Source organism: Phyllostomus hastatus, unplaced genomic scaffold (assembly GCF_019186645.2).
Source record: "Phyllostomus hastatus isolate PE091 unplaced genomic scaffold, TTU_PhHast_1.1 phas_contig_1162, whole genome shotgun sequence".
Lineage (NCBI taxonomy): Eukaryota > Metazoa > Chordata > Mammalia > Chiroptera > Phyllostomidae > Phyllostomus > Phyllostomus hastatus.
This window is the reverse complement of record NW_025333537.1, coordinates 486,951-513,682: the sequence shown is the minus strand read 5'-3', so window position 1 is coordinate 513,682 and position 26,732 is coordinate 486,951. Positions and strand designations below refer to the sequence as shown.

Genomic DNA, 26,732 nt, shown 5'->3' with positions numbered 1-26,732 from the left:
AGGCCCAGGGATCTGCATTACCAAGTGTGGTCCCCTCGCCCTGCTCTACACAATACTGCTCAGAACCCTGCTGTCAGTGTGCCAGGGCTCCTGCCTAGGCACCCACCCAGGCCAGGCACGGGGAGTGCAATGCTCACAGAGAACGGGGTGGACGCCAGGACGGGCAACATGCAGCTGGCCGTGGGAGCCCCAACCTGGGCATGCCAGGGCGGCCCAGTGCCACCCCCTATGGATGGACAGACAGACAGACACCACTGCTGATCCCCCCAAACACCCACGAGGAAGAAAGCTCCCCTCAGACCGGGCCACAAATGCAAAACCCGACCAGGGCGGGTGGCAGCCCACATCTGCAGCAGCGCGGGGTGGCATCAGGCCTCACACACAGGTCTCATCAGTCCTGTGACTCTTTTTGTGCCGTGGGCCCTTCTGACCATCTGGTGAGACCTGCGGGCTCAGAAGAGTGTCACTAAATGGAACAAAATGCAGAGGATTGTAATGACACCAACTACCGCACAGTAAAATCTGGCTGGGAACACAGATAGAAGAATGCTGTGACACGGTAACCCATGTGGCCCTTTATTACAGCAACAAATAACAAGGTGAGGACTACGATTTGCATGTGCGCATGAGAAGAGGTGTCTGCAGCAACTGAAACGCAACACAAACACATGTGCGGCTTCCCTTGGACATTGGCCCAGCTGCAGAGATCTGCCACCTCCTCCGACGCCTGGAGGAGTGTGAAACTGAGGCAATAAAGATGTCCTTTCTTCCTGCCCCACCTCCTGGGCCCCTGGGGGGCCGTCCACAGACCCAGGAGCTGCGCGCCTGCCGGGGGAGGGGCCTGGCTCCCACGGCAGCCCTGTTCCTCTCTCCACCATCACCCTCAGGCCCAGCAGGGGTCTGTACCAGGAAGAACTTGATGGCATGTTCTGGAGCGTGATTTAAGTGTTTTGATTTTATTTTAAAAAGTAGGAGACAACAGAACTCTTATGAAAGAAGCAAGGTGTCCACCCACGCTGGCATCGCATGCCAGCACGTGACCTCAGATATTTAGCCAGAAGTGGGTGAGGGGACACTAGGGACTGAGGTGGGCTGACCTTGGCCCCAGGCGCTGCACACGGGGCCCGGAGGGAAGTGGAACAAGGCTCTGCGCCCCCGGCACCAGCTGTGGACCGCACCCCAGACAGCTCTGGCAAATCCCTGAGCGCAGGTGCTTCTCCTGCCCGGGGGAGGGGCTGTTTCCAACAGCAACGCTCCCCCTTTTTGGCCAAGGTTGCATATCCAGCTACCACTGACCATGGTGGCTTCTCCTAATTGGTCTTCCTTCCTTGGCTAGCACCTGTCTAGCTCATGTGCCTCAAAGACACAGGGAATCAGGAGAACATGGAGGCACATGGCCAGGTTGCACAATGGCTAAGGCCGTGGGAGGAGGACTCGGGAGGGGAGGGGCTAGGGACACGCCCACAGCTGCCTTGCCGAGGACAGGCCATGAGACCAGGGGCCCGTTAACTTCAACAGCCTCAGTTTACTCCTCTGTAAAATGGGGCTGAACCGCCTGCCTCAGAGGGTTGCTGGGAGGACTGTCAAGTGCTCCAGGCAGGACCCGGCAGGAGGAGGATGTCAGTAAATGCCAGCTATTAATGTAGCATCATCTCTAATTAGACATTCTAATTAAATATTCACGGTACAACATTAATAGGCCCGAATCGGTCTGTAAAAAAATATTCATTACTCTGACAGACATCTGGGATAAGCTGTTAGGTGATAAACAGGTTATCTGATCCCATGCCGGTAAATCTTTATGTTGGAAAGAATAGCCCAGAAAGATACGCCGTGGAAGGCTCATCTGAGATTCACTGATTCCCCCCTTTCCCCACTGCCTTCTCTGTTCTACAGCAGATATGTATCCGTGGCGTGACTCGACATAAAGGAATGGGAAAATGCAATCAGGGTGATTTCTAGGGGTGTTACATAATGTGGGGACCTTGAGCCCTGCAGTACAGAGCCGGCCTTGGAAAAAGCCTGGGACAGAGCCTGTGGCAGGGCCAGAGAGTCCGGCCAAGGTTACACAGCGAGGTCAGGGCCGGCTCTCCAGACACCCAGACCTGGGTCCCTCTCTGCTGGCAGCATGCTGGTCCCTTCTCCCAATAAGATTAGATAGGGTGGCTCCCGGGTGGAAGGCTGGCTCTGGGGTCGGGCTGCAGATCCTGAGTGGATCCTAGGGGACCTTGGGCAAGACATTTCATCTCTGTGGGCATCATTGACTTCGTTTGTAAAAGGAGAATCAGACTAGCAGCAGTGGCTTATGGCTTTTGTAAAAATTAAGTAAGATAATGCATGTAAAGCACTTAGTACCCTGTGTGCCTGGCAGGTGCTCTGATTATTATTATTACTATTAGTAGTATTTGGAATCTAGCTATGCCATGGAGACTCTGTTGTAGGTAACAGAATGCTAACCCAGCAGGCACAAAAAGGAAATTCAGTCTGGGGCACTAGGGAGCCATGGGGGATGTTTGAGCAGGAGAGGTGCAGTATGATTCTGAAGCTGCACAGGGCTGGCAGCCAGTGCCCACCTACAGAGGCCGTCTCTGCCAAGGTCTCCATCACAGGCTCCATACCCCTGCCACTTCCAGCCTTGCCCACTTCCCTGGTGCCAGCCGGGCTGGTGAATTTCAAGCGATCCAGAAGCTGGAGGACTTGAAACAGACCACAGGTGTGATTTGTAGGACGTGCGTGTGATCCTGGGAAAGTCCCTCCCCCTCTCTGCGCTCCAGTGGGCCCATACGGAAAGAGGGTCTAGACTGAGGGGCGGCCAGGGGATGCGACACAGTAAAACAACAATGTTTCCCTTTGGCTGCGCTCCCACTACGTGCCAGGCACTCTGTTTTCATTAAACCCTCACATCTCTACAGGTGGGTCCTTGTACCATTCCCATTTCTTAAATGTACTTAATTACTCAAGTTACAGATACAATCTCTGTATTTAAAAAAAAACAAAACAAAACAGACAAGGCTTGAGTCTCTTTGGAGGAAAGTCTCCAATCCCGTCCTCGTCCCCCGTTTCTAAGAGGTAACCACTGGCGATCAGTTTACGAAGGAGCCACCCTCACCTGTTTCTGAGGTTACAGCCAAAACCGACCTGAACGGAAATCCCACAGGGCCCCTCCCCCACCCTCCCGGACACCCATCCTTCCCTCCTTCCACCCACACGCTAGCACATCACACCAGTGGTTCTCAACCACGGCCGATTTTGCACCTCAGGGGACAACCGGCAATGTCTAGACATAGTTTGGGTTGTCACAACTAGGGGTCATGTAACCGGCAGAGGCCAAGGATGCGGCTCAACACCCCTGCAATGTCCACCCAGCCCCCAACACGAAGGACCATATGGCCCAAAAGGTCAGTAACGCCAAGGCTGAGAGGACTCAGACCATGCGTATCCTTCTGAAACTGGCTTGGGTCCCTCCGACTGGCGGAGATCTTTCCATACCAATGTATTTGCTCCGACATTCAATACACATCGCCCAAGCACCTCACCTGCTGTGTGCCAGACCCTGCTCCAGCACGGGGCCACGTCAGTTCATGACACACCCAGAGTCCGAGCACTCAGAGGGTGCTCCATCCGCATCGAGGACAACGCACATCAATTTGAGGCCCCAATGGATCACCCTCCCTCCTTTTAACGGCTCCGGAGCATCCTTGGCAGGGGTGGCCCGCCATGCACTTGGCCGAGGCCTCCCCGAGGGACATTTAGGCTGTAGTCATCTTTGATGCATGCACCCTGTTACCTGTGTAACGGCCACCCTAGGACCTTGCAGACTGTATCAGGAGGGTCTCCTGGAAGCTGGCTTGTTCCACCCCAGAGGCTCTGAACCAGACTCTGTACTTGAACCAGCCCCCGGGCATTCCCATGCACATTAAAGCCGACCAGTGCAGCTTCCAGGAGGTACCTGAGAGAGGTCAGCTGGCTCGGGGCCTGCAGCCTTTCCAATTTAGCAGAAACTCCCAAAGTGCCTGCAGAGACTCCCCTGCAAGTTCCCCTTCTGCACCCATTGTGCAATGTCAGACGCTTCCGTTTACCCAGAGCTGATGATTCCTCCCATTTTCCAGATGTGGAGACTGAGGCCAAACAAGGCGTCTACACCACCAGAGGAAATGACTTCTACGGTGTCTCTCAGCTCTGGCTTTTAAGATCTGGCCTCCTCCTGGGGATGTTCCGAGCCAGCTTCCTGCCCCACAGCTCTGGCCATCAGAAAGCAGCTCAGAGGAGGAAGGCAGAAAGGTTGCAGGCTCCCCTAGTAAAGGAAGGAGAGTTCAAGGGCGGGCACAGTCTCCGTGGGCTGGGCATCTGTGAGTGCTGCCGCCGCAGAGGCTGCTGCGTTCCCTTTCATGTCCAGTCATCCAGGACGCAAGGCCAGGTCAGAGACGGAGCAACCTTACCCTCCCCAGGCACAACAGGAAATGCCAGGGCTCTGGGCCAGGGCCATACAGTGAGGAGAACAGGCTCTGAAGCCAAGGGCAGGTTGCGGCCCCAGCTTTGCTCTCACCAGTTACATGTCTTAGCCTCAGTCTTTTCCCCTGAAAAATGGGCTTATACCACTCAGCACAGACAGCAGCTGGAAGACTCATGAGCAGATGAGTTAACACACAGGAGCCGCCATCGGGAGCCCTGCCGTGGGCTGGCACGGGGCTGCTTTACTCAGCTTACACGCTCGCAGCAACCAGCTGTGGTCGAAACTGCTACTCCTCCACTTGACAGATGAGGACACTGCGGCCCAGAGAGGTGCAGTGCCCTGCCCTTGCCCTCACCCTGAGATACAGCCATGGGAGCAGCCGCCTCGGACCTAAAAGGTCAGCGTTCCTGATCTGAATTCGGCCTCTGTCATCCCGGGCAAGCCACCTCATCTCTCTGAGTCTCAGCTTCCTCAGCAGGGAAAGGGGGACACCACATGGAGTTTGGACATGGGAGACCACCCGCAAAATGGAGGGCGCCATGCCCCGCCTCCTCCCTCAGAGCTGCATACCGTCACCACCCGAAGACGCAGCCCAGGAAGACCTGTCACCCACAGGCATCTCTAGTATCTCCTGCACTCTAGGTGCGACATGGGTGAGGCCATGCAAAGCTGGCAGCCCCCAGGGAAGGAAGCCACTTGCTCAAGATTACGCGGCTGAGAAGCAGTGACGAGCGGGGCCGGCAGCCAGAAGCAGGGCATCAAACTCGAGCCTGGTGCAGGGAGCAGCCAGGGCAGGGGGAGGCCGGGCCGGGGCGGGCAGGTGTCTGGGGCGAAGACTGCCGGGAACAGGAAGCCCTGCAGCGGCTGCGGTCTCCCCTGCTGGCTCTTGGCCGGGAGGACTTTTGAAGGACTGGCCAGTCCGGGATGTGTCCGCCTCTCCCCAAAGACTCCACTTCACCCTGGGGCCGCCCTGGTTACCTGCTCAGGGATCGGCGGCAGTGGCGGGCACTAACTACCTGCCTGGGGGTCAGGCTGCTCTCTGCGGCTGCAGTGCAGGCCTTCCAGGCTACGCAGTCTCCTTATGGCCAGGCCTGCCCATCTTCTGGAACCTTCTATCACCACTGTGGCTGGAGGGTACAGCTACCCCAGACCCCGGCCCGCATCACCCTGGCCTAAACCCTTCCAGGAGCCCTCAGGCTCAGGATGACATTCCGGCTCCTCCCCACGGTTCACAGCAAACAGTGACATCCAACGAAGATCCCACGGCGTCCCGTGGAATTGTCAGTTTTCCAGTGGCCACATCAAGAAAGAAAAAAGTGAAATGAAACCACAGTGAGACATGACCTCACACCTGCCAGCATCGCTACCGTCAATAAGTCAGCAAGCAGGCGTGAGGCGAGGGTGTGGAGCCAAGGAAACCCCGGGGCACCGTGGGTGGGAGTGCGGACTGGTGCGGCCGCTACGGAAAACAGCATGGAAGTTCCGCAGAAAATTAAAAACAGAAGCACCACATACTCAGCAATTTCATCTTTGGGTATTTATCCAAAGAAATCCAAAACACTACTTCGAGAAGACACGTGCCCCTAGGTTCACTGCGGCACTAGTTACAGCAGCCAAGACGTGGAAGCAGCCTCAGCGTCCGTCGGCAGGTGACCGGAGGAGGAAGACGCGGAACATACTTCCTCGGTCGTAAAAAAGAACAAAACCTTGCTCTCTGCCACAACATGCATGGACCTAGAGGGTACCACGCTAAGTGAAGTAAGTAAAAAAAAAGAAAGACAAATACCAGATGATTTCACTTATGTGGAGAATCCAAAAAGCAAATGAACACACACAACGGAAACTCACAGAGAACATTTTGGTGGTTTCCAGAAGGGAGGGGGCTTGGGGGGAAATCGGTGACAAGGTGAAAGGGATTAAAAAGCACAACTTGCCAGTCACAAAACCAGCCACGGGGAGGCCAAGTACAGCGTGGGGGGCACAGTCAGCAATTCTGTAAGGACTGTGTATGGTGCTGGGTGGGCGCGAGACTTACTGGGGTGATCACTTCGTAAATGACTAATAAATGTCTAATTACTATGTTGTGCACCTGAAACTAATATATGTTGTCAACTATAATGAAAAAAGTGTTTAATATTAAAAATGAAATATAATAACAGAGTTTATTTCAACCAATATATCCACAAGATCATCATTAATCAATGAAAATTAAACTAAATATAATAAAAATCAACATAAAATTAACATGAGTATCGTAAGAATCAACATAAAAGTTAAAAGTCATGAGACATTGTACTTTCCCTTTTCTCCCCTCTTGGTGCTGGGCCTTGACACCGGGCGCAGGCCAGCTCGCCTCGGCGTGGGCGACGCCTTTCCAGCGGACTCACCCAACCCAACCTGCACTGAGGGTTCATAAAACCTGCAGCCGAAAAAACGCATTCACATCCCCAAAGAGTTCCACTCATACTTCCAAGTTTTCTGAGAAAATCGAGTATTTGTTTTGAAAGCTACAGTTAAGTTATAGCATTAGAATAAAAAATTCAGGTCCTCAGCCTCGCCCGCCACACTTCCAGGGCCCCACAGCCTCAGGGGGCTTGTGGCTCCCTCCCAAAGTAGTCGCACAGGCCGATGATGATGATGATGACGACGACGTTCTCACCATCTGCCCTCCACAGCCCCTCGTGCCTGCCTCCCAGGCCCGTCCTAGGCGGTGAGCGCAGCCTCTGTGCACGCCCCGAATTTCTCATCTCTGAGTTTCTGGGACTGCCCGGTGTATTGAAGGATACTGAAGAGCACCCACTAGACACCAGCAGCACCGCCTTCCCCAAGTCATGACAACCAAAAATATCTCCAGGCGTTGCCAAATGTCCCTTGGGGGCATGATCCTACTGCTGGGAGTCGGTGCCTGGTACAAAGAAGGCACCAAGTATGCAGAACAGAAGACACTTACTCAGGTATTCTTCTCTACCATGAAGCTCGCCTCCTCCAGGAAGCCTTCCATGATGCCCTGGCCCAGTGAGTGCTTCCCCCGTACTTACCCCAGGTGCAACCCCCTCCAAATGTACCGAGTCTTGTTCACTGACGTACTTTCAACTTTAGGCCAGAGACTGGTATATAGTAGGCGCTTAACAGGTATTTATAGAAGTGACCTGAGAAAAAGGGATGACTCAGGTCGAAAAGCACCATAGGGGAAGTTTTGCCTGTTTTAGTCCAGGGCTCTTTCATGCCAGCAAATGTGCTACTAATCACAGCTGTGTTTATACACCAAACACGGGGCTGCATGCTCTGCTGGGTTTACAGGGGGAAACTGAGGCTCGGACAGATGAAGCGCTTGACCTGTGTTCCGATGAATGAATTCCTGGTATCCCTGGCTTTTCTTCATACTGATCCAAAGAAATCACACATGGGAGATATTTACAATACAAATATCAAACAAGACATTTGTGCCCAGAATATATAAAGAGCTCTGTGAAATCAATCAGAATAACACAGGCAACTCACTAGAAAATTGGGTGAGTTTGAGGAGATACTTTACACCAGAGGTTATCTAAATAGTCAACAAGCATATGAGTGGGTACTCAATCTCATCCACCAGGAAAATAAATGCAAATAAACAGTACATTATAGGCCCGCTGTACATCTCAATGGCTAAAAAAAAAAAAAACCCAAAATACCAAGTGCTGTCAAGGGTGAGATGCAACCCGAACTTTCACGCTCCACTGGGAGGAGGGTAAACTGGCACAAACTGTCTGGCATAACAGAGATGAAAGCTGAACACTCACCTCCTCTACAACCTAGCAAGTCCACTGCTGAGTACACATTGTCAGAAACGCATCTAACCATTCCCTCCCTGGCAGTGCACCCCGAAATGTTCCCGGCAGCATTACTTGCAATAGCCCCCAACTGGCAACTGCTCAAATGCCCATTAACAAGAGGGTGGATAAATAAGTAAATACAATAAATAAATGTAAACGGCCAGGAGAAAGAACAAGCCAAAACTTCACACCATAACATGGATAGATCTCTCAGACACACTGAGCAAAAAAAAATTGATACAAAAGAAAACAAGTGTGTGTGTTTCTACGCATGTAAAGCATTTTCTATGCATATGAAGTAAAAAGGCAGGCCAAGTTAATCCCCGGTAGGAGACTTCAGGATGGTGGTTGCCCTTGGCGGGAGCATGATTGCAGGGGGCATGCTGGGACGCGCTTTGAAAATTCAGTGAGCTGCTCACTTAGGATGTGTGCACACTTCTCTAGGCACAACAGATTTCCACAAACACAGTCTTAAGGAAACACACTTTGTCAAACAGGGAAGTGACGCTGCTGGCTGGGTGTCCTCTGTCTTCTCACCCACACACCTTTCCTGTCGGCGCGGAGAGACACACACAGGCCTCCATTCATTCATTCAATCGCCACTCACTGGCAGGAGCTCTCCCAGGGCCAGGCTTGGTGCCGGGCACCGGGAACATAAAGGTGAATTGAGACACAGCCTCCGATCGTGCCACCCACACCCCACTTCCTGGCACGTACACCCCAAAACCCACACTCAATAAATGTGCGGCCGGGCTGAGGTGGCTTCTGATCGGAAGCCAAGGAGGTGATGTCTGCTTGTCATCCTCGCCCCCCTCCCACCATCCCTTGGCACATGACAATTTTCAGGCTTTTTCCTTAGGCTGGGCCAGGCCATTCTGGCACAGACAGCAGGAGCTCCATACGCTCTGCTCGTCTCTGCCGCCATCCCCCCTACCTCCCACCTGGCTTTCCTCTTTTCCTGAAGGCCAATGACTCCTAGATTGTCATCTCTAAGCCAGATCTCCTTATTCAAAACACAACTCAGACATAAACTGTCTCCCTGCCACCTCTTGTTGGTCAAACAGCTGGCACCTCATTGAGAGTTAATGCCTGAGAACAAAGCCATCACAGACGAAATCCCACCTAAGACAGCAAAACAGACAGCACCCTGATACATTAGAGCACCTGGATACAGCTGTACCTGAAGGCAATTTGCCTTTGGACTTTCCATTTACCTTAGGCAATAAATTTCATTTGCTGCCTTAAGTTATTTGAAATTAGGGTTCTGATACAACTCAACAGCCAACTGATACAGACATATAACAGGCTCTTTTGACCTCTGAATCCTTACCACTCAAGTGGTCTGCTCCCAGGCCCTGCATGCCTTAAACAAACAAACAAACAAAAAATGGCCCTGACCAGTGTAGCTCAATTGGCCGGGTGTCAATCCACAAAGTGAAAGGTCACGGGTTCAATTTCCCATCAGGGCACATGCCCAGGTTGCAGGTTCGGTCCCCAGTCGGGGCACATGCAAGAGGCAATGAATCAATGTTCTCTCTCACATCGATGTTTCTCTCCCTCTTTTTCTTCCTCCCTCCCCCACCTCTCTAAAAATAAATAAATAAAGCCCTTAAAAAAATAAAAATAAAAAAAGGTTGACAAAACCAAGCAATAAATTTCCCAAGTTTTATTTGAAGACTCAGGGTGATGGCTGGAGCCAGCTGGCGACTCTCACTTCTCTCCCACGGTGATGAACCTGAGTTTCCCACTGGGGACGCCGACTACAGAATATCCTTACCCAAAGGTCAGAGGGCTGTTCTGATCTTTTTTGCTGAGAAAGTTCCTGGTTAACTTCCCCCTCCCCCTGCCCCGATTGTAGTTTTTGGGTTTTTTGATTGCATTACCTTGCACTGCTTTCTTGTGGAGGTTTTGAAATGGCTGAGAGCCAAAAGGTGGAAAAGCCTGACCAAGAACAAAGCAAGCAGGCATAAGTGCTTGCTGATGTACTGTTCCTGGATGTGATGTTCCCAGATAAGACGGCGGAAGCCTGCTTTTGTGGCTCATCCAAGAAGCATTAGGCTTACATCCTGGTGATCTTTAGGGCATCTATGGTGGGTGAGGGTTTTGTTTTTTTTTTAAGATTTTATTTATTTTGCCCTGGCTGGTGTAGCTCAGTGGATTGAGTCTGGGCTGTGAACTAAAGCATCGCAGGTTCGATTCCCAGTCAGGGCACATGCCTGGGTTGCAGGCCACGGCCCCCAGCAACCAACCGCACATTGATGTTTCTCTCTGTCTTTCTCCCTCCCTTCCCTCTCTAAAAATAAATAAATAAAATCTCTCTTTTTTTTTAAAGATTTTATTTATTTTTAGAGAGAGGGGAAAGGAGGGAGAAAGACAGAGAGAGAAACATCGATCGGTTGCCTGGCGCACACACCCTAACCAGGGACGGAACCACAGCCCAGGCATATGCCCTGATTGGAAATCGAACCGGTTCGCTTTGTGGAACAGCGCCCCATCCACTGAGCCACGGCACTCGGGGCTGGCTGGGTGGGGGTTTTAGGGGCACAGTTTGCAGGCCAGGCTCTGAGGCAGCACATAGCAGGGAGTCCAGTTTCCTAGGACACTGACCTGCCCCTCGGCCTCCCTCTTGGAAAAATGCAGCCCAGGACTGGGAGACCCTCCCCCCGTCCCCTGCTTCTAGAACAGAGAGAAGAGGAAGGATTTTAAAGGCTTCAAGAGAGAAACCCACGCAGAAGAAGGGGCATCTCCTTAAAGATCACTGTCTTCTGGGCCTGATTCGAAGTGAGTGAATGGCCTTGTCCTAAAGGAAGATGGCCTGGGGCTGTGAGGAGGCCTGGGGCCTCCCAGCAAAGTATTCCTGTCTGCGCACTTGTCTGGACACTGCCAGGAACAAGGTCAGGGAGCAAACTGCTATGTGAGAGTCCCTGAACTTCTCCAAGCCTCAGTTTCCTCATCTGTAAAATGGGTGGACGACGCAGTCCTTGTTGCTCTGAAGCACTGAGTACTACTGTGCGTAAGCACCACACAATCTTACCTATAATCATCACAAGAGATGATCGCCGTTATGATGCTTGTTTTACACGGGAGGAAGCGGACGCCCAGAGAGAGCGAGTGACTGGCCCGAGGTCTCACAGCACGTGTACGAGCCAGCTGGTGTTCCCACTCTAGTGCGTGTAACGCCCCACCTTTGTCCCACATCAAGGCTTCTCCTGCCTCCTGGGTCCTTGTGCCGTTTCAATGCCACTACACACAAAAAGGTAACCACGTGCCTATTTGCTCAGAAATCAGCAAGTCACGGGTATTTTAGGTATGGCCGGGTGTGCCCATCACTTCCTGCCCCAGCTGAGCCCCACCAGGAACTTGCCGCCCACCAGCTGACCCCACTAGAAGGGCAGCCGGCCCCTTCCACCCACTCTCGCAGGGCTTCACGCCACACTGGTTTTCCGGACTGTGCGATGAGAATCTGTGCTGTGAACCCCGCCACCCTGCGCCCCAGGGCCACCCAGGGCCTCTCACCCTGCGGGAGGATGTGCTCCCTGACCTCTGGGGTTCAAGGCAAAACTCGAGCCCTCCTCACCTGGCCCAAGCCCCCACCAGTCTCACCTCCCATCACTCACCTATATGAGCCCTCAACCCCTTGCTGGAGGGCTGGGTTCAAATCCCACTCCCCCACTTGCCCAGATAAATGGCCCAGTTCCTCTGTGCCCCGTTATTCTCATCTGAAAATGGGGATATATTAAAAGCACCTCTCTGGAGAGTGAGATAGTTTATACCTAGCAAGCCATTAGCCTCTACTAGAGCGGTTTTCAAAGTGGGTTCCAGAGCAGCAGTATCAACAGCATCAGAGAACCTGCTAGAAAGGCAAACTCTCGGGCCCCTTCCAGGCCTTCCGAATGGGGGACTCTGGGCCTGGGACACAGCAAGCCCTGGTGAACGGGCGGGCCAGGGAACACCGCTCACTCACTCACAATGCTCCACTCCTGCACATCTTCTCAGGAGGAGGGGGAGGCAGCAGAAGGCAGGGGCCAGATCTCAGGCTCCGGTGACAACAGAAGGAGCTCCCCACAATCCTTGCAGGCTGGGAGCCCCGTTTCCTCCTCCTGGGTTTTTTTCAGCCAATTTGCCAAAGGCCCTGTGATATAACAGCAGCCCTGTGATCCAAGACAGAGCAGACAACACAGAACCAGAAACTGGGGTTCCTGAGCCTGGGGCAGCTGCAGCCTCTGCCGGAGAGCGAGCACAGGGTAAACCCGAGGTGCGTGTCCTCAACCTAGAGGGTGCCGAGACCTCCAGGGCCTCAGGGGAAGAACAGCTTGTCCAGAGCCCCACAGGAGTCGGGGAGGGCCTCGAAACCAAGTCCCCCACCTCCTAAGGGAGGGTTATCACATGACACCCACAGGGGCCCGTCAGAGCATGCACCAGCTACACTCTCCCTTCACTGCTAGCAGGGGGTGGGTCCCACCCCGCCTGTACCCTAAAGCTGTACCGTGACCCTGAGCAAGTCATCCTACTCCCTAGGCCTCTCTCCCCAACTGTGAAAAGAAGAGGCTGGACTCAACTTCTAATCTGCCCTTCTCTCCAAAACTCTTGGCCAACTGATAATGAACACAGCCTGAGGCTGGCGGGGTGGGCGGGGCCACACGCCTACTGCATGCAGGCGCCCCAGAGGCAGGTAATTAACTCCTCACCCCAAGGGATGAGCCTTGCTGAGCACCCCAACCCAAACCCAACCCAAAATGGTATCCAGCCTAACCCAGGCTTCCTCTTTCTCTCCCTCCCCCCAGGGCCCTGGGGCCAGAGGGGTGGGGTGGGGGAGGCGTGGCCAGGGGCTGGTGGGCGGTTGTAGGGTGGGATTGGGAACCTCAGCAGCACAGAGTGGCCTCTCGGGCTCCGATCTACCCCGAGCCTCCACCTCTGCACAGGGAAGTGGCGTACCACCATCTCCCACGCCGGCAGGCTTGGCGACAGTCCCAGCGGTCCTGAGGCAGGATGTCACTCACAGCCAAAGGAAGTGGGACAGAGAGAAAGGAAGAGGGCTGCGCTTACCGGCCTGTGCAAGGAAAGGAGGGGGGAGGGAAGGGGAAGTCGTGCAGGAGGTGGGGGAGGAAGACAGACGTACAGACGTGGAGAGAGCCAGCCAGACACCTGGGGGAGATGGAACTGGGGGGAAGGAGACAGGGATGGGCTGGAGAGGGAAACGATGAGAAACCGAGATGGGGGAGACAGACAGAGTTTGGGGAAGAGACACAAGCAGAGGGAGATAAGGATGGAAAGGAGACAAGGAAAGACAAAAATAGAGACCAAAAGGAGACAGGCAGGGCAGGAGCAGCCTGGAACAGGAGCCTCAGCTCCAACCAGCACCTGCACCGGTACCCGCACCCGCCACAGCTAACAGAGTCATCCCCAGCGCCCCCAGTCAAGGCTCCTGAAGCTTCAGGGAAGGAGCAGAACATGAAGTGCAAGGTCACTGCTGGACCGGCCCGCTCCAAGCCTCCCACCTCCTGTACCAAGCTCCCCAAATTCCCACCTGCTGAGGACCACCTTCCCGATATTGGCTACATCCAGAAACCCCTTTACTCTCACTAATATTTTTGTTAAATAGGTTCAATATTTTCAAAGCAAACTATAACCCACTGGCTTAAATTTTAAAACATGCCATAATTAAAAAGTAACAAAAATATGTGCAAAGGAAGCAATCCCGAGGCCTCCCGGCTGGAGGCTGCCGCCTGTCCAGGGGGCCCAGGGGAGCCCAGCAGGAGTGTGTCCTTATTAAATGATGGGAGTCTGGAGAGAAGCATTAAGTTAGCACCAAGCAGGGACTTTCTCCTGGAAGTCACCAGAGAGTGGAGGGGACTTGGAGAGGAAAACTCATTCTCTAGGATGAAATTGTGGATCTCTGGTGGGGCACTTGAGGCTGCGTTGCAACTTGACTCCTGCTGACCTCCAAGTTTAACCCTCACCCAGCCCCAACACACACACGAACGTATTTAAATCTCTAAGCCACAAACCAGACCTACCGAGGCCATGGCATCTCACATCTCCAAACTTGCATCTGTGGTTCCCATCCCCTAGAAAGCCTTTCCTGCCCTCCTCTACCCAGCTACATTCTACTGGCATAATGTATACCCCCTCCTCCAGGAAGCCTTCCCTGACCATCTCCCACCCCTGTACCAGTGTCTCCCCAAGCGCAGAGCACCCTGTGTGACCTCGCTGGAATGTGTAGAGGTGTGAATTCCCCACATCTGCTCAGGACTCAGCAGGGTGCTAACTCCCAGCATGGGTTACTGAGCTGACTAGATGGGGAAAGAGACAAATAAAGAAGAGAAGGCACCCTACCGCCCTTGGACAGGCTGAAATCCAAACAAAACCCTCCATGTGCTCTGGAAAAAGCTCCAGGCAGAAGCTCCTGTAAAACAAGAACGAGACAACAAGGCGCCATGGGCCTCACCCACTCCTCAGTCCACACACTCTGTGCCCGTGACCTGGCTCCTGCAGCCTCAGTTTTCTCATCTATACAATGGAGACAAGAGTGTTACCTATGACAGGGTTGAGCCAAGTACCTGGCAGTCACTTAACTACAGCCGTTATTACCACCACCTTACATTCACCAAACCGCAAACCGTAACTCGCAGGCACCGAAGGACTGGTTATATCAGCTACTGCCAGACTTTCTGTAAAGGACCTGATAGTATTTTCAGTTTTGTGGACCATATGGCCTCTGTCGGAACTACTCGGCTCTGCTGCAGGCAGAAGCAGCCACAGAGAAAGAGTGACCAAAATGTAAATGAATGAGCATGGCTGTGTCCCAATAGAACTTTATTTATACAAACAGGCAGCAGGCCAAATATGGCCCACCAGTGGTATAGTTTGCTGACCCATGACCTCTGCTCTCACAGCTCCAAGTGCGGGCTTTAGAGGAGCGGCACTGGCGTCCCGAGGGAGCTGGTTAGAGGCGCGGCCCCAAACCTGCTGAATCTGAGTCTGCACTTGAACGGGGTTCCCAGGGGGCTTGTGTGAGCATTCAAGTTTGAGAGGCGCTGCGCCCGACTTCCTAGCTCAGCACCTCGGGTCAGAGATGCGGTTTGCTTTTCTCATTAGACACCTCTACCAGAGGGTCAATTCCAGGAAAACTGAGACCTGGTGGCTTCTTAAATCCTGAAGGCCACGTGTCCCCATTCCTCAAGTAGGTACGGAGTGCATGGTGTGAACCAAGCCCAGGGCTGGGACACACAGTGACTGCAGAGGCTAGTGGAGGGAGTCACTCTGCAGATGTCCGTGTGGTGACGGGATGGATGGACACTGCAGTGGGAAGCCTCCGGAGGTGGGAGGACCTGGGTTTAAATCCTGGTGCTGTCCCGTTGGGCCTGCGTGACCTCAAGAGAGTGTCTCTGAGGTTCAGTTTCTGAAAATGGGGTGGCCTCCCTGGTACCTTGTGAGGACAGAGCAAGGGTGTGAGACGGGGCCCTGGCAGCTGTGCAGAGGGCGCAGATGTGCTGGGACACAGGCACGCGCTCGCCGGCGCTCACAGCAGACGGACCGAGGCTGGCCCTGGACATGTCACTGCGGGTTAGCTGGGGGGCCTGAACCAGGGAAGGAGGGACCTTGGGGACCAGAGACAGGGGCTCCTCATCCGGGGAGCGTGGAATGGGGACAAGCTTCTGGTGCATTGAAAGCCTTGAAGGTTTTTAGTGGCAGAAGAGGCATCAGGAGACCTCAGAGAGCCCCCGACGTCCCAGAAACGCAGAGCTGGGGGGACTCTGAGGAAGCACAGAGAGCGCTGGTTCAAAAGGAAAGTGCTCCTAAAGCCATGGAACTGCTGTTCAAGCGACACCTGGACAGGTCCGTGGTGCCCTCGGGGCCCTGACAACTGCACTGGGCCAGAGGGCCCTTGGGGCCTGCAGGGCACCCACGTGACGGCGGGGAGCGGTGACCCGGGGAGCCCAGGGTCCGTCTGAGCAGCAGCTTCAGGCCGCTCCAGTTTGGCCCAAGCTCCTGAGTTTCCAAGAGAAGCGAGACATTGGAATTGCTCTCTAAAAAATATTTGACTATTGGCTCATTTTAAAATAAAACACCACACGTGCCAAACAAAAACCACCCTGTGAGTTGACACCAGTGACTGGCAGCTTCTTCTCTAGCCCAACACACCCATTTCACAGGGGGGAAACTGAGTCTCGAAAAGGGGAAGCACTTGCCCGGTGTGACCCAGTGTTTTTGGAGGAGGGCTGGGACTCCACGGCCCCCCAGCTCTCGCCCACCCCCAACTGTTGATGGGAGTGTGGGAAGGGGGAGGGAGTGGGGGGAAGGGGGAGGTGGGAATCTCGACTTCACAGGCCGAGACCCTGCTTGTTCTGTCCACCCAGGGAAGAGCGTGGACAAAGGGACCGGAATGAACATTTATTAGCAACATACAATAATGTTATAACACACACAGTAATAATTATATAACAGTGGGAAAATAACTGACATTTTCTGAGTGTTTCCTATGTGCTGGGCATCAAGACGGGGCGGCAACAGGGGGTAAGATGGTAGTTAGGAGTGTAGAATCTGGATTTAAATCCCGTCTCTCCCACTGCCCAGCGGGGTGACTTTGCGCAAATTACTTCACCTCTCTGTGCCTCAGCCTGTTCATCTCACAGGGCTGTTGGGAGAATTGAATGTGTTTAAGTACATAAAAGGCCTTTATAATGACAGCTGGCTCTCAAAGGGACACGCTCCAAAGTCCAAAGAGCCTGTCTAAGCGGGGCCCCCACATTTTGCCTGGTGGCAGGGTAGGTACATTACCCCCATCCCCTCCTGCCCAACAACCCCAGGCGCTGGGTCGGATTTGCACACTGAGCCGCAGATGAGAAAACTGATGCGTAGGGAAGGTGGCCAATAGACCCAGACACAAGGACCCTAAAAGGAGCAGCGGGATTTTAACGCAGACCCAAGCCTCTTAGCAGGCAACCACTGAGCCCGCCTTCTGGCCACAGCAGCCCGGGTGAAACGGCTGGTTGCCTTGAGAATCCACTTGGCAAAAGCCAGATACCCAGATACCCCATCTTGCTGCCTGCCATCTGAGCACAGGACAACACGCGGCTCCGCCCCAGGCCCCAGCCACTCCCCAGGGCCCACGGCACTACCCTCCAAGGTCCTCCCCCGCAGTTCCCGGGGCTTGGCTCAGCTCTAGAGATACTCTGAATGAATCATTCCCAGGAATCCTCCCTCCTCAGGCCATAGCCCCGAGTGAAGGATACCTGAGAAGGGGTGTAACAAGGGGTGGCACCCCAGAACTTTCTCTGGCGAGGCCTCAAACTGGGCCAATGTGTTTACAAAGAGCAAGGGGCCTCGCAGGCAGCAGAACAGGTGGAGAGTGGGGAGACCAGGAGCTGTGGCTACCCAGACAAGCTTCCACAATGCCACATGGCCAATCCCAGCCAGCAGGCCACATCGGGGCTTTCAAATCGCCAATCCTGGCCACGTGTAAACTGCCCCTCTTTCTGCAAATGGACCCACAAAGTAACACTGGTAACAGCCTATGACAGCCTCCCTGCTTGTCTGCCTGCATCCGTTCTGGCTCAGCCCATGCCCATTCCCCAGCGGGGCACACTGAGGCCCAGGGAGAGGCGGTCCCTTGCCGGGTCCCTCAACCCAGTTTCCAATTCCTCAGGCTCCCAGTGCTTCCTGCACAGGGACTTGGGATTTAAAAAGGCAAGGGAGGAAAAGTAGACACAAATAAATAAAAGCAGGAGAGGCTAGACAGAGCGGCCAGAAGACCTGGTCTCAAGTGTCTCACTGAAGCCACTCGATGGCCACCAGGAAAGTTAAACTTCAGATGAGCACAGGGGGGCCAGCGTGGGGCAGGACCAGACTCCCTTTGGAAGCCAAGGGACAGGCCTTCCCTGTGGGTCGCAGCCTAGGAAACCCAAGGGTGTCCCTGGCCTCTAGGATCAGGAGCTCTCAAGGGGACCTCCATCGGCCTGGGGAGTGAAGGTCCAGGCAGTTTACACTTTCCTCTGCCCCGCTTGCAGGTTCCTAACAGGAACCACCAGGTCCTGTGCAGGTCCTAGGGTGGGCGCTGGGAGGCCCTGGGTTCCTCACTGCCTCCTCCTGTCCCGCCCAGGGCCTGGGTGAATACCCTCGGCAAGCATTTGTCACTGTTACAGGAAGGACAAACTGCACATACACCTCAGGCTACGCGAAGCTGGACAGGCTTGACCTGTTTCCCTGACTGATGGTCGCAGAGATGTTGCTGGTGACCTGCAGGGCACTGCCTGTTTGGCTAATGAGGCCCTTGAATTCATGCGTATGAGAAGATCATTTATAACTTAGTGTACCAGAGCCAGGGATTTTAAAGATTATAACTACTTCAGAGAAGATTCATATTTATGTAAGATTATCAGAACCCTCCTATGCTGCTTTGGAAAACAAAGAGTTACCATGTGACCCAGCAATTCCACTCCTAGGGCTCTACCCTGGAGGACTGAAAACGTATGTCCTTACACATGAATGTTCATAGCAGCATGATTCACAATAGCAAACGAGTAGAAGTAACCCAAATGTCCATCAACTAATAAAGGATAAAAACAACTGTGGTCTACCCACACAATGTAATATTATTCACCTATAAAAAGTAACAAAGTGCTGACTGGTGTGGCTCAGTTGTTTGGGTATCCTCCCTCCCACAAAGCAAAAGGTTGCCAGTTCCATTCCTGGTCAGGGCACATGCCTGGGTTGCAGTTTCGGTAGCCGTTTGGGGCATGTACAAAGAGGCAATGGATCAATGTTTCTCTCTCACATGGATACTTCTCTCCCTCTCTTTCTCTCTTCCTTCCCCTCTCCCTAAATATAAATAAAAATCTATCAAAAAATTAATGAAATACTAAAAAAAGGGAACTACTGATACTATCACATGGATGAACCGGTCACAAAAGGCCACACAATGCATGGTTCCATCTACAGGAAATGCCCAGCACGGGCACATACATGAGACAGGAAGTAGATTTGTGGTTGCCGGGGTATGGGGAAGGAGGGAATGAGAAGTGACTGCTGACGGTTCCAGGCTTTCTTTTTCGGGGATGAAACTGTTCTAGAATGAGATGAAATGTTCTAGAATTAGATGGTTGCACAACTCTGAATATCCTAAGAACTACTGAACTGAATACTTTAAAATGGTGAATTGTGTGGGATATGAATTCTATCTCAATAAAGCTGCCATAAAACCAATCACACGAGGTTTTCAAAAATACGGTGATAGAAACCTACCTGTTAAGTACAATATGGGGTGTGATGGGGTAAAATGGTTAACAACTGAACCCAGTATTGCACTTATGGAAACTGAGGCTGGGGGAGAAAGAATGACTCACCCAGGCCACATCACGACTCAACCAGAGCGAGCCATACCTAAATCTGCCCGAATCCAGACGCTTGGCCTAACCACCGGGAGACCTGGCTGGAATGAAAGGATATGCGGCGGGGTATGCAAGAGCTGTCCACCACCCAGTGTGGGAGACAGACCTGCGAGGAAATTGGTAAGTAAGGTCAAGGCCCAGCTACCTCTTTGGGGTTCAAAACAGGAAACACCCAACAATGCCTGGGGAATACCAAGGAAGGCTTCCAGGACAGGGTGCCAAGAAAGGAGGCTTCCGAAGGATGAGGAGATTTGTCCAGCCCCGTCTCCAATATCCTTACAGGACCAAAACCCAGGAGGTCTTACGGTGAGTTTAAGCTCTGCCACATCCCAGCTGTAGGACCTAGGGCCACGGACAGGTGACCTATCCGAGCCTGAGTTTCCCCATCTGTAAGAGCCGAAGGGGCAGGGTGATGGGCACAGTGCTTTCTAAGGCCTGCTGAATCAAGGGGGTTCTCACTCTTCCTCCCAAGGGCAAGGACCTTTGCGTGCTTTCCCACAAGGTAATAAAGACTGCCAGGTCAGGCGTGCCCAGCCTCGGTGACCCTCCTAGTCCAGGCTTTATGAGGCACCTTCTGTCCACCTCATCCTGATAGGCGGAGGCTGCCAGGAGTCGGAATCCTTTGGCCAAAATTCGCCCCACTCCTCCCGTGTGACCCCCAGGTTCATGAGGGTCTCCCTTACCCCATGTTCTCGACGCGCCCGTCTCCCGCAAGCAATAGCCACCTCCCAATGCCCCCACTTTTGATACGCCTCGCCTCGTAACTCCACGACCACTGCAAGTTAACTTACACGCGCCCCCCGTCCGTCCTGGAGCCCGCCTGGGGGTCCCCGCAGCCGGGGAAAGGTCCCAAGACTCGGATGGCGGTGACACGCCGCGCTCCCCCAACTCCCCGCCCTCCGCCACACACACACAGATACACACATATACACACTGAGCGCCTCCCGGGTGCAGAGTACAAAGCGGGACGCACGGGAATTGGACTGGGTCTCTGCCGCACCACGAGGAAAGCGCTAGGAGCGCCGGCGGGTGGGGATCTTCGAACCCAGCGCCCGCGTTGCCTCCTTGCCTGCACCCAGCCCCGGAGCCCCGGCAGCCGTGCCGGGCCCGAGAGACACCGTGAGGGCCGAGGGCTCCCCAGGGCCCGAGGCCGACACGCGGACGGCCCCCTGCCGGTGGCTGCTGCCGGGGCTCCCCGCGCTGCCCCAGGGCCACCTACCGTGCGGAGGCGCAGTTAAGCGGCCCGTGCGACCAGCGAGCGACTCCCGGCTCGCCAGCCGCCTGGGCCGGGGTAGGCAGGGGAGGCACCCGCGCGGGGGGCGGGGCCACGGCGCCGTGACGTCGCGCCGGGGCGGGCCCGGAGAAGCCACGCCCACGACTTCTCCCCCAGCCCCCGCCGGCCCGCCTCCAGGCTACGCGGTGGGGAGGTGCCCGGGGAGGTGCCCCCGGAGGTGACCCCGACCCGGAAGCCTTGGTCTGATTGCTGGCTTACTCTCAATACCAGCGCTCACCGTTTTTTTCCTCCTGAGGCAGCTCTGTAAGAGACGTTCCCCTCTGTCTATAAGCAAGGAGTAGAATGATCTCCAAGAAGTGGTAAGACAAGAAAACTAGACTAGAACCTGAGCAGGGTGCATTTACGCTACCGTTAGTACAAAATAAAGAAAAAAGAGGGAGGGAATATTCATCCGTATTTAAATATATGAGAGGTTCTCAAGGAGGAATGATTTTCCCCTGCCCCCTTTACTTACAGGGACACTTGGCAATGTCTGAAGACATTTTTGGTTGTCTTAATTGGGGGGTGGAGGAGCTTGTCATCTAATGGGTAGAGGCCTGGGATGCTGCTACATGTCCCGCGATGAACAGGACAACCCTCTTCCCCCATCCAACCTAAAATGTGGATTGTTCTGAGTTTGAGAAACCCCAATATACTTGAATAAAATAAAACTTCGGGCCGGTAGATCTCAGCTCAGCCTAACATATTTAATGTCTCTTCGCCTCTGTTTCTCCTTCTATAAAATGGGCATATAATAGATCTGTGTATGCGTAAATGCGTATGCACCGAATACCTGAAGGAAGGAGGGGCTTACTTTTCACTGCAAACCTTTGTTGTTTGTTCTGTTTGAATTTTTCATTTTTACTGTACGTCTATATTACCTATTTAAAATAAATATTAGTAATAGTTACAACCATAGCAACAAACATTTTATATCTATATAAAAATCACCTGCTAGGCTCCAGCATTGCTTTAAATATACGTTTAAAACTTTGATAGCCTTGTGTTAGGTCTATTATCAATCTCATCTTACAGCTAAGGAAATCAAGGCATATAGATATTAAGTCATGAGTTCCTCCATAGCTCGTACATTGATTGACTCATTCATATGTCCAATAAACAGAGCCCGCCGTGCAGAAAGTGCTGGAACTGACAAAACGGAATCCCCTGCCTTCATGGAGCTGGCCATGAATGGTCTGGAATCAATAGACCAATATCATCTAGTGTCGATTGTGCACATATTAGAGGTTTTGTATGACTAGCTGCATTGTAGCCCTGCTGGGTGGTTTATAATGTTCCTTTGTGGGTGGAGAAATAGAGATCGAGGGAGGGAAGAGGCCTGAGTAAGGCATTTCCTGGGCACCCTGTGCAGGGGGCACTGGGAGTCAGCAGGTACCAGGAGGACTAGGGCCCTGTGTCCAAGTGGGGGAAGCTGGACCCTCCAACAAGCACTGGGGAGTTGGGAACCAAGTGGGTTAACCTGGTCCAGGAAGGGAGGGGGTGGGGTTTATACTGTGCCTTACACTGAGGCCTGAAACATGGATGAGGGTTTACAGAACAGTAAGCCAGTGACAGGCACCCAGAGGTGCAAAGTTTCAGCAGGAAGGCCCTTTGTTGTGGGGGCTTGCATAAATTAAAGAGTAGTCAGGATGTGGGGGGAGGGATGAGAGGATGTCAGAGCGGTCTGCAGGGGTTGGATGCTGCAGGGTTTCCTGGGCTCCGGGGAGGAGTCAGCGCTTCATCTTGCAGCGAGGGACAGGTGGAAGGTGTTCAACAGGGAAAAGACGTGGTTATCTTTGCTTCCTACAAAGATGCTTTTGGCTGCTGCATGGTGGAGGACAGGCAGGGAGACTGCTTCCGAGGCTGTTGAAATACTCCAGGGGAGGCTGGCTGACCCAGGGAAGGAGCATCCATTTCCAGAGCTGTTTGGAAGACAGAATTGGCAGATCTTTTGCAGGGCTAAGGAAGGGGACCAGAATGATCTCCTGGTTTTTAGGCTGGGCCTTATCCTTTCAGCCCCCCAGCTCAGCAAACCCATTCCGGCCTCAGGCTGGCTGCCTTGAGGACGCCTAACAGCGCCCCCAGAACATCCTGATGGGACAGACACTGGAATCTGATGTGACTTTGAAGGCAGATGAAAGAGCTCATTCCTGTCTGCTCCCCCACTCTGTAAACAGCTGGGCAGGGCCTCTACTCTCTTTTCCCCCAAGCTGTATCCCCAGCATCCAGAGAAACCTGGCACCTGGGAGGTGGTAAGTCACTATTTGTTCAAAGCAGGAAGAATGGCACTGGCCAGCATGGCTCAGTTGGTTGAGCATGTTGTCCTGGAACGGGAAGGGCTGCTGATTCCATTCCCAGTCAGGGCGCATGCCTGGGTGGGTTGCAGGCTGGTCCCCCGTTGGGGTGCATGCAAGAGACAACCAATTGATGTTTCTCTCCCTCTCTGTCCCTCTCCCTCCCCCTCTCTTTAAAGATAAATAAATAAAATCTTAAAAAGAAAATGATCACATGAAAAAAAATTCCTAAGCAGGAAGAATAAATGTGGTGTAAGACACACGTTGATTCTAAAACTCCTTCCAGCTCTGACATCTGAGAAGATGATACTAATGATGGGCTTGCTGTGCTCTAAGCACCTTGTAAGGATTATATTCAAGCTGACCATTTACCCCTCCCTACAACCTGCTATGGTTTTATTGTCACCACTCCCATTTTACAGATGAGGGGACAGAGTTTCCATTAGGCAACGTGACTTGACCGAGAGCAACAGCTGGTAAATGTCAGGGCGGGAATACAAACTTAGTACAATGATGGAAGCAGGTGTCACAGCCCGGGCAGGAAGCCAAGGCAGAGAGAGGGTCAGGGGCCCCCCTCCTGCTGGAAGGATGGAGGGTTACCATGCCTAGCTGAGTACCCAGGTTTCACAAAGCACTCTGATTGGGGGTGTCTGATCCAGGTGACTGGCTGTCACGGCAACACAGCTCTAAAGAGATGGTTCACCTGTCTAGAACCTCCTCAGGGCACCCTGGCACAGTGCCTCTTTCCCAAAACTCAGCTGCTGTGGGTCCATCAGCATCTGGTGCTGACACAAAAGGGATAGTGCCTCTGAGTTGTCCTCCCCCTCACACAGCCTGCCCCTTGAACACACACTGCTGGCTTTGTGTCCATATCTTAATGCCCAGAAGATTGTGGGTTGCCTCCTGTTACCGTGGACAGTAGATGGTATCCCATAAGCAAGGTGTTTGTCTTCCCAAAGGCCTGCGACTCAGAGACTCAAGAGCTGGGATGCAGCAATGAAACACAGGGGACACCCCAGCTCGTCCAGCATTGCATTCCGAAGCCTGTGTTTAGGGCAAATAATGCAGAGTCAAAACCAGTGCTGAGGGAGCCCCGGAGAAAGCTGTGAACAGCGTGGCTCCTTGGTCAAGTTCAGCTCCACTGGTCACCTCCAACATGGTGCCCAACTCAAAGTTTCAGTTTTGAGGCAAAAAAAAAAAAGTGACACCTTTTAAGCTCTGAAATTCTGCCTCAGGTGGTGAGAGACTCACATTTCAAGAGGCGTGTTGAAACTGGGACCCACAAAGGGAACGATGGGTCCTGTAGAACTGTAATGTCTCACTCCCTCCTGGCCTTTCTACGCATCATTTTCCTCTATGTGGTTCTTTTTATCTTTGTTTATTTTTTCTTGTACTTTTAGTAACTTCTCTGTTTTTTATTGCATGCTTTGTTTATTCATAAATTTGTTAACAGAAGTTAAATAAATGTAATCACTTTGTTATTTTCTTCCAGTTGTTGTTTGCCCAGTGTACGTGTTGTGCGTCAGCAATGCGGATATGCACATTTTCCCATCTAACACCCTTGAGAAAAGAATGCTATTGACAACTTTGAGGTGAAAGTCATCCAGCTCCAGACTATGAATGAATGTAAAGAGGTTTTAGGACTAACTTAACTGATACATTTCTATTATGTTTTCCTTTTATCGGACTCACAAGATGAATACACCAAAAACAAAATGGTTGTCTAAAGAAGTCCAAAATAGTTTTTCAACATGTATGGAATACAAATTGTAAATGATCAGAGCGCAGTCGTGTTTCATCGGCATGGATAGTATTTCTCTTTGTCTTTCTTGAGGCATAAAATCAGGCGGCGTCTTGCCACCAGTGAGGTCTTAGTGCCGAGGAAACATAGACACCGGGTTCGAGTGGCTCAGGCTGTAAGGCTGGGCTCCTCGACAACAGAGTTTCAGAGCTGCAGCCACAGACCTTAGGGACTGAGGATGGGAATCTACGTAGCTTGACTCTGAAATCCAAGAACTGTGGACACTTGGAGATACATTACAGAATCTGGAAGGACTGTGGAATATCGGAACCGCAGAATCAGAATCCCACCATCAGAATCTCGGGGCTGGGTGGCCATTTGAGCTGTCATCTTATAGACAAGAAGAATACAGCCCAGGAAATAGAAGTGATTTGCCCAGCACTGCGGCTCCTAACAGTAGATCAGGGCTAATACGGGTATCTCTTGCTTCCTGCCCAGGAATCCCATCTTCTAGGCCAAGACAGGACAACCTTCCTTCTAACACGAGCTGCAGGGCAAATTGGAGGGTGGAGGCGGGGCAGCTAGGGTGGGAGGGAGAGGGAGAATGCGTGGGCCGGATGGAAAGACCTTCTAGGTCAGGCAGTAGTACCACTACTTCGAAGCTCAGCAAAACCACAGAGCGGTGTCAGGAGGCCCCATCTTGTTTTCCAGCTTCATCTCCTGCCTCACTCAGCATCCCCTTCCCACCTGCTTCCTCTCACTCCACAACCACCCAGCCACAGCTTCCACCTCGGTAAGCTTCGCTTGGGCCGGCCACAAGTGCTCCCAGCCTCCGTGCCTTTACCCGCAGTGCTCCTGGGGGCCCGAGGTCAGTCGTTCAAGTTGAGCACAGCACAGGGGGCCACGTCCACACTGCAGGCATTACAGGTCTATCTATACCAGTCATGTCTGGCAGACAGCAGTCGAATGTCTTCGGGAAAAGACATCTTTTATAGCATCAGTGGGTACCCTGCTCTTTGCTCTGCCTGGAATATCCTCCACCTCCCCCTTCTCCACTAAGCAAGCTCCTGCTCCATCCTTCAAGGCCTCCTTCACCTATCCCCCCTCCCCCACAAAGATAACCATGGAAACACCTCCCCCAGGCTTCCCGCATGGATTAAAGGTTAATAACATCAATCAATGCTAACTGGTAACACGGGAGTCAATATTGCCCGGTGTACATTTCTAAAAAGTAGGGCATGTACCATTTGCAGTGGGAGACATGATTCTCAGTGGAATTTGGACCCAGGACCAAATAACACTGAATCAGATACAAGAAAACAATGCTCTTTTCAATCACCTTTGATAAAATCAGGGAGAAAAATCTCAGTTTGGTGCAAATCCGTCTCTCATCCCTCTGACACTGTTCATCACCCATTTTGTCAAAGAGCGAGCAGGTTGCAGGCTGAGCCTCCCTCAGGCAGTGGCGTCTGTTGAGAATTCTCTACCTGGCCTTCTTTAAATTGTATTTATTTATAAGATTGCTTTGTATCTGTGGCATATGATGCCGATGTTCCACTTCCCGTAGCGTTATAAAGCCTTATTTACAAATCAAGGCATATAAGCGGAAGATAGTAAGTCTATTTAAATAAAAATGTTAAGTAAATAACAAAACAGGTGTTAAGGTGAGAGGGTGAAAAAACATGAGAATGGTGCGTGAGGACGTAGAGTTTGAAAACACAGATCTGTCGGGGAGTGCAGCCCCGGAGCCGGACTGTCTGGGCTCA

The 26,732-nt window shown here is 52.7% G+C and overlaps 1 protein-coding gene and 1 long non-coding RNA gene across 5 annotated transcripts in view; one reads left to right on the top strand and one right to left on the bottom strand.

Annotated features, from left to right (window-relative positions):
* Nucleotides 1-20,976, bottom strand: part of TPST2 (tyrosylprotein sulfotransferase 2) — a 42,761-nt gene extending 21,785 nt beyond the window's left edge. For 2 of the 4 annotated variants that reach the window (XR_006786229.1, XM_045844148.1), the window contains exon 1: nucleotides 20,878-20,976. The gene's annotated coding sequence lies outside the window, so the exon portion shown is untranslated. Of the gene's footprint in view, nucleotides 1-20,449; nucleotides 20,543-20,582; nucleotides 20,598-20,877 lie in introns of those variants that run through there. The other 2 variants (XR_006786233.1, XR_006786232.1) reach the window with 2 other exon arrangements.
* A 175-nt stretch (nucleotides 20,977-21,151) lies between these two features.
* On the top strand, nucleotides 21,152-23,177 carry LOC123823422. The gene is made up of 3 exons (XR_006786531.1): nucleotides 21,152-21,251; nucleotides 22,055-22,178; nucleotides 22,948-23,177. It is a non-coding gene; the product is annotated as an uncharacterized LOC123823422 (long non-coding RNA).
* Nucleotides 23,178-26,732: the final 3,555 nt, after the last annotated feature.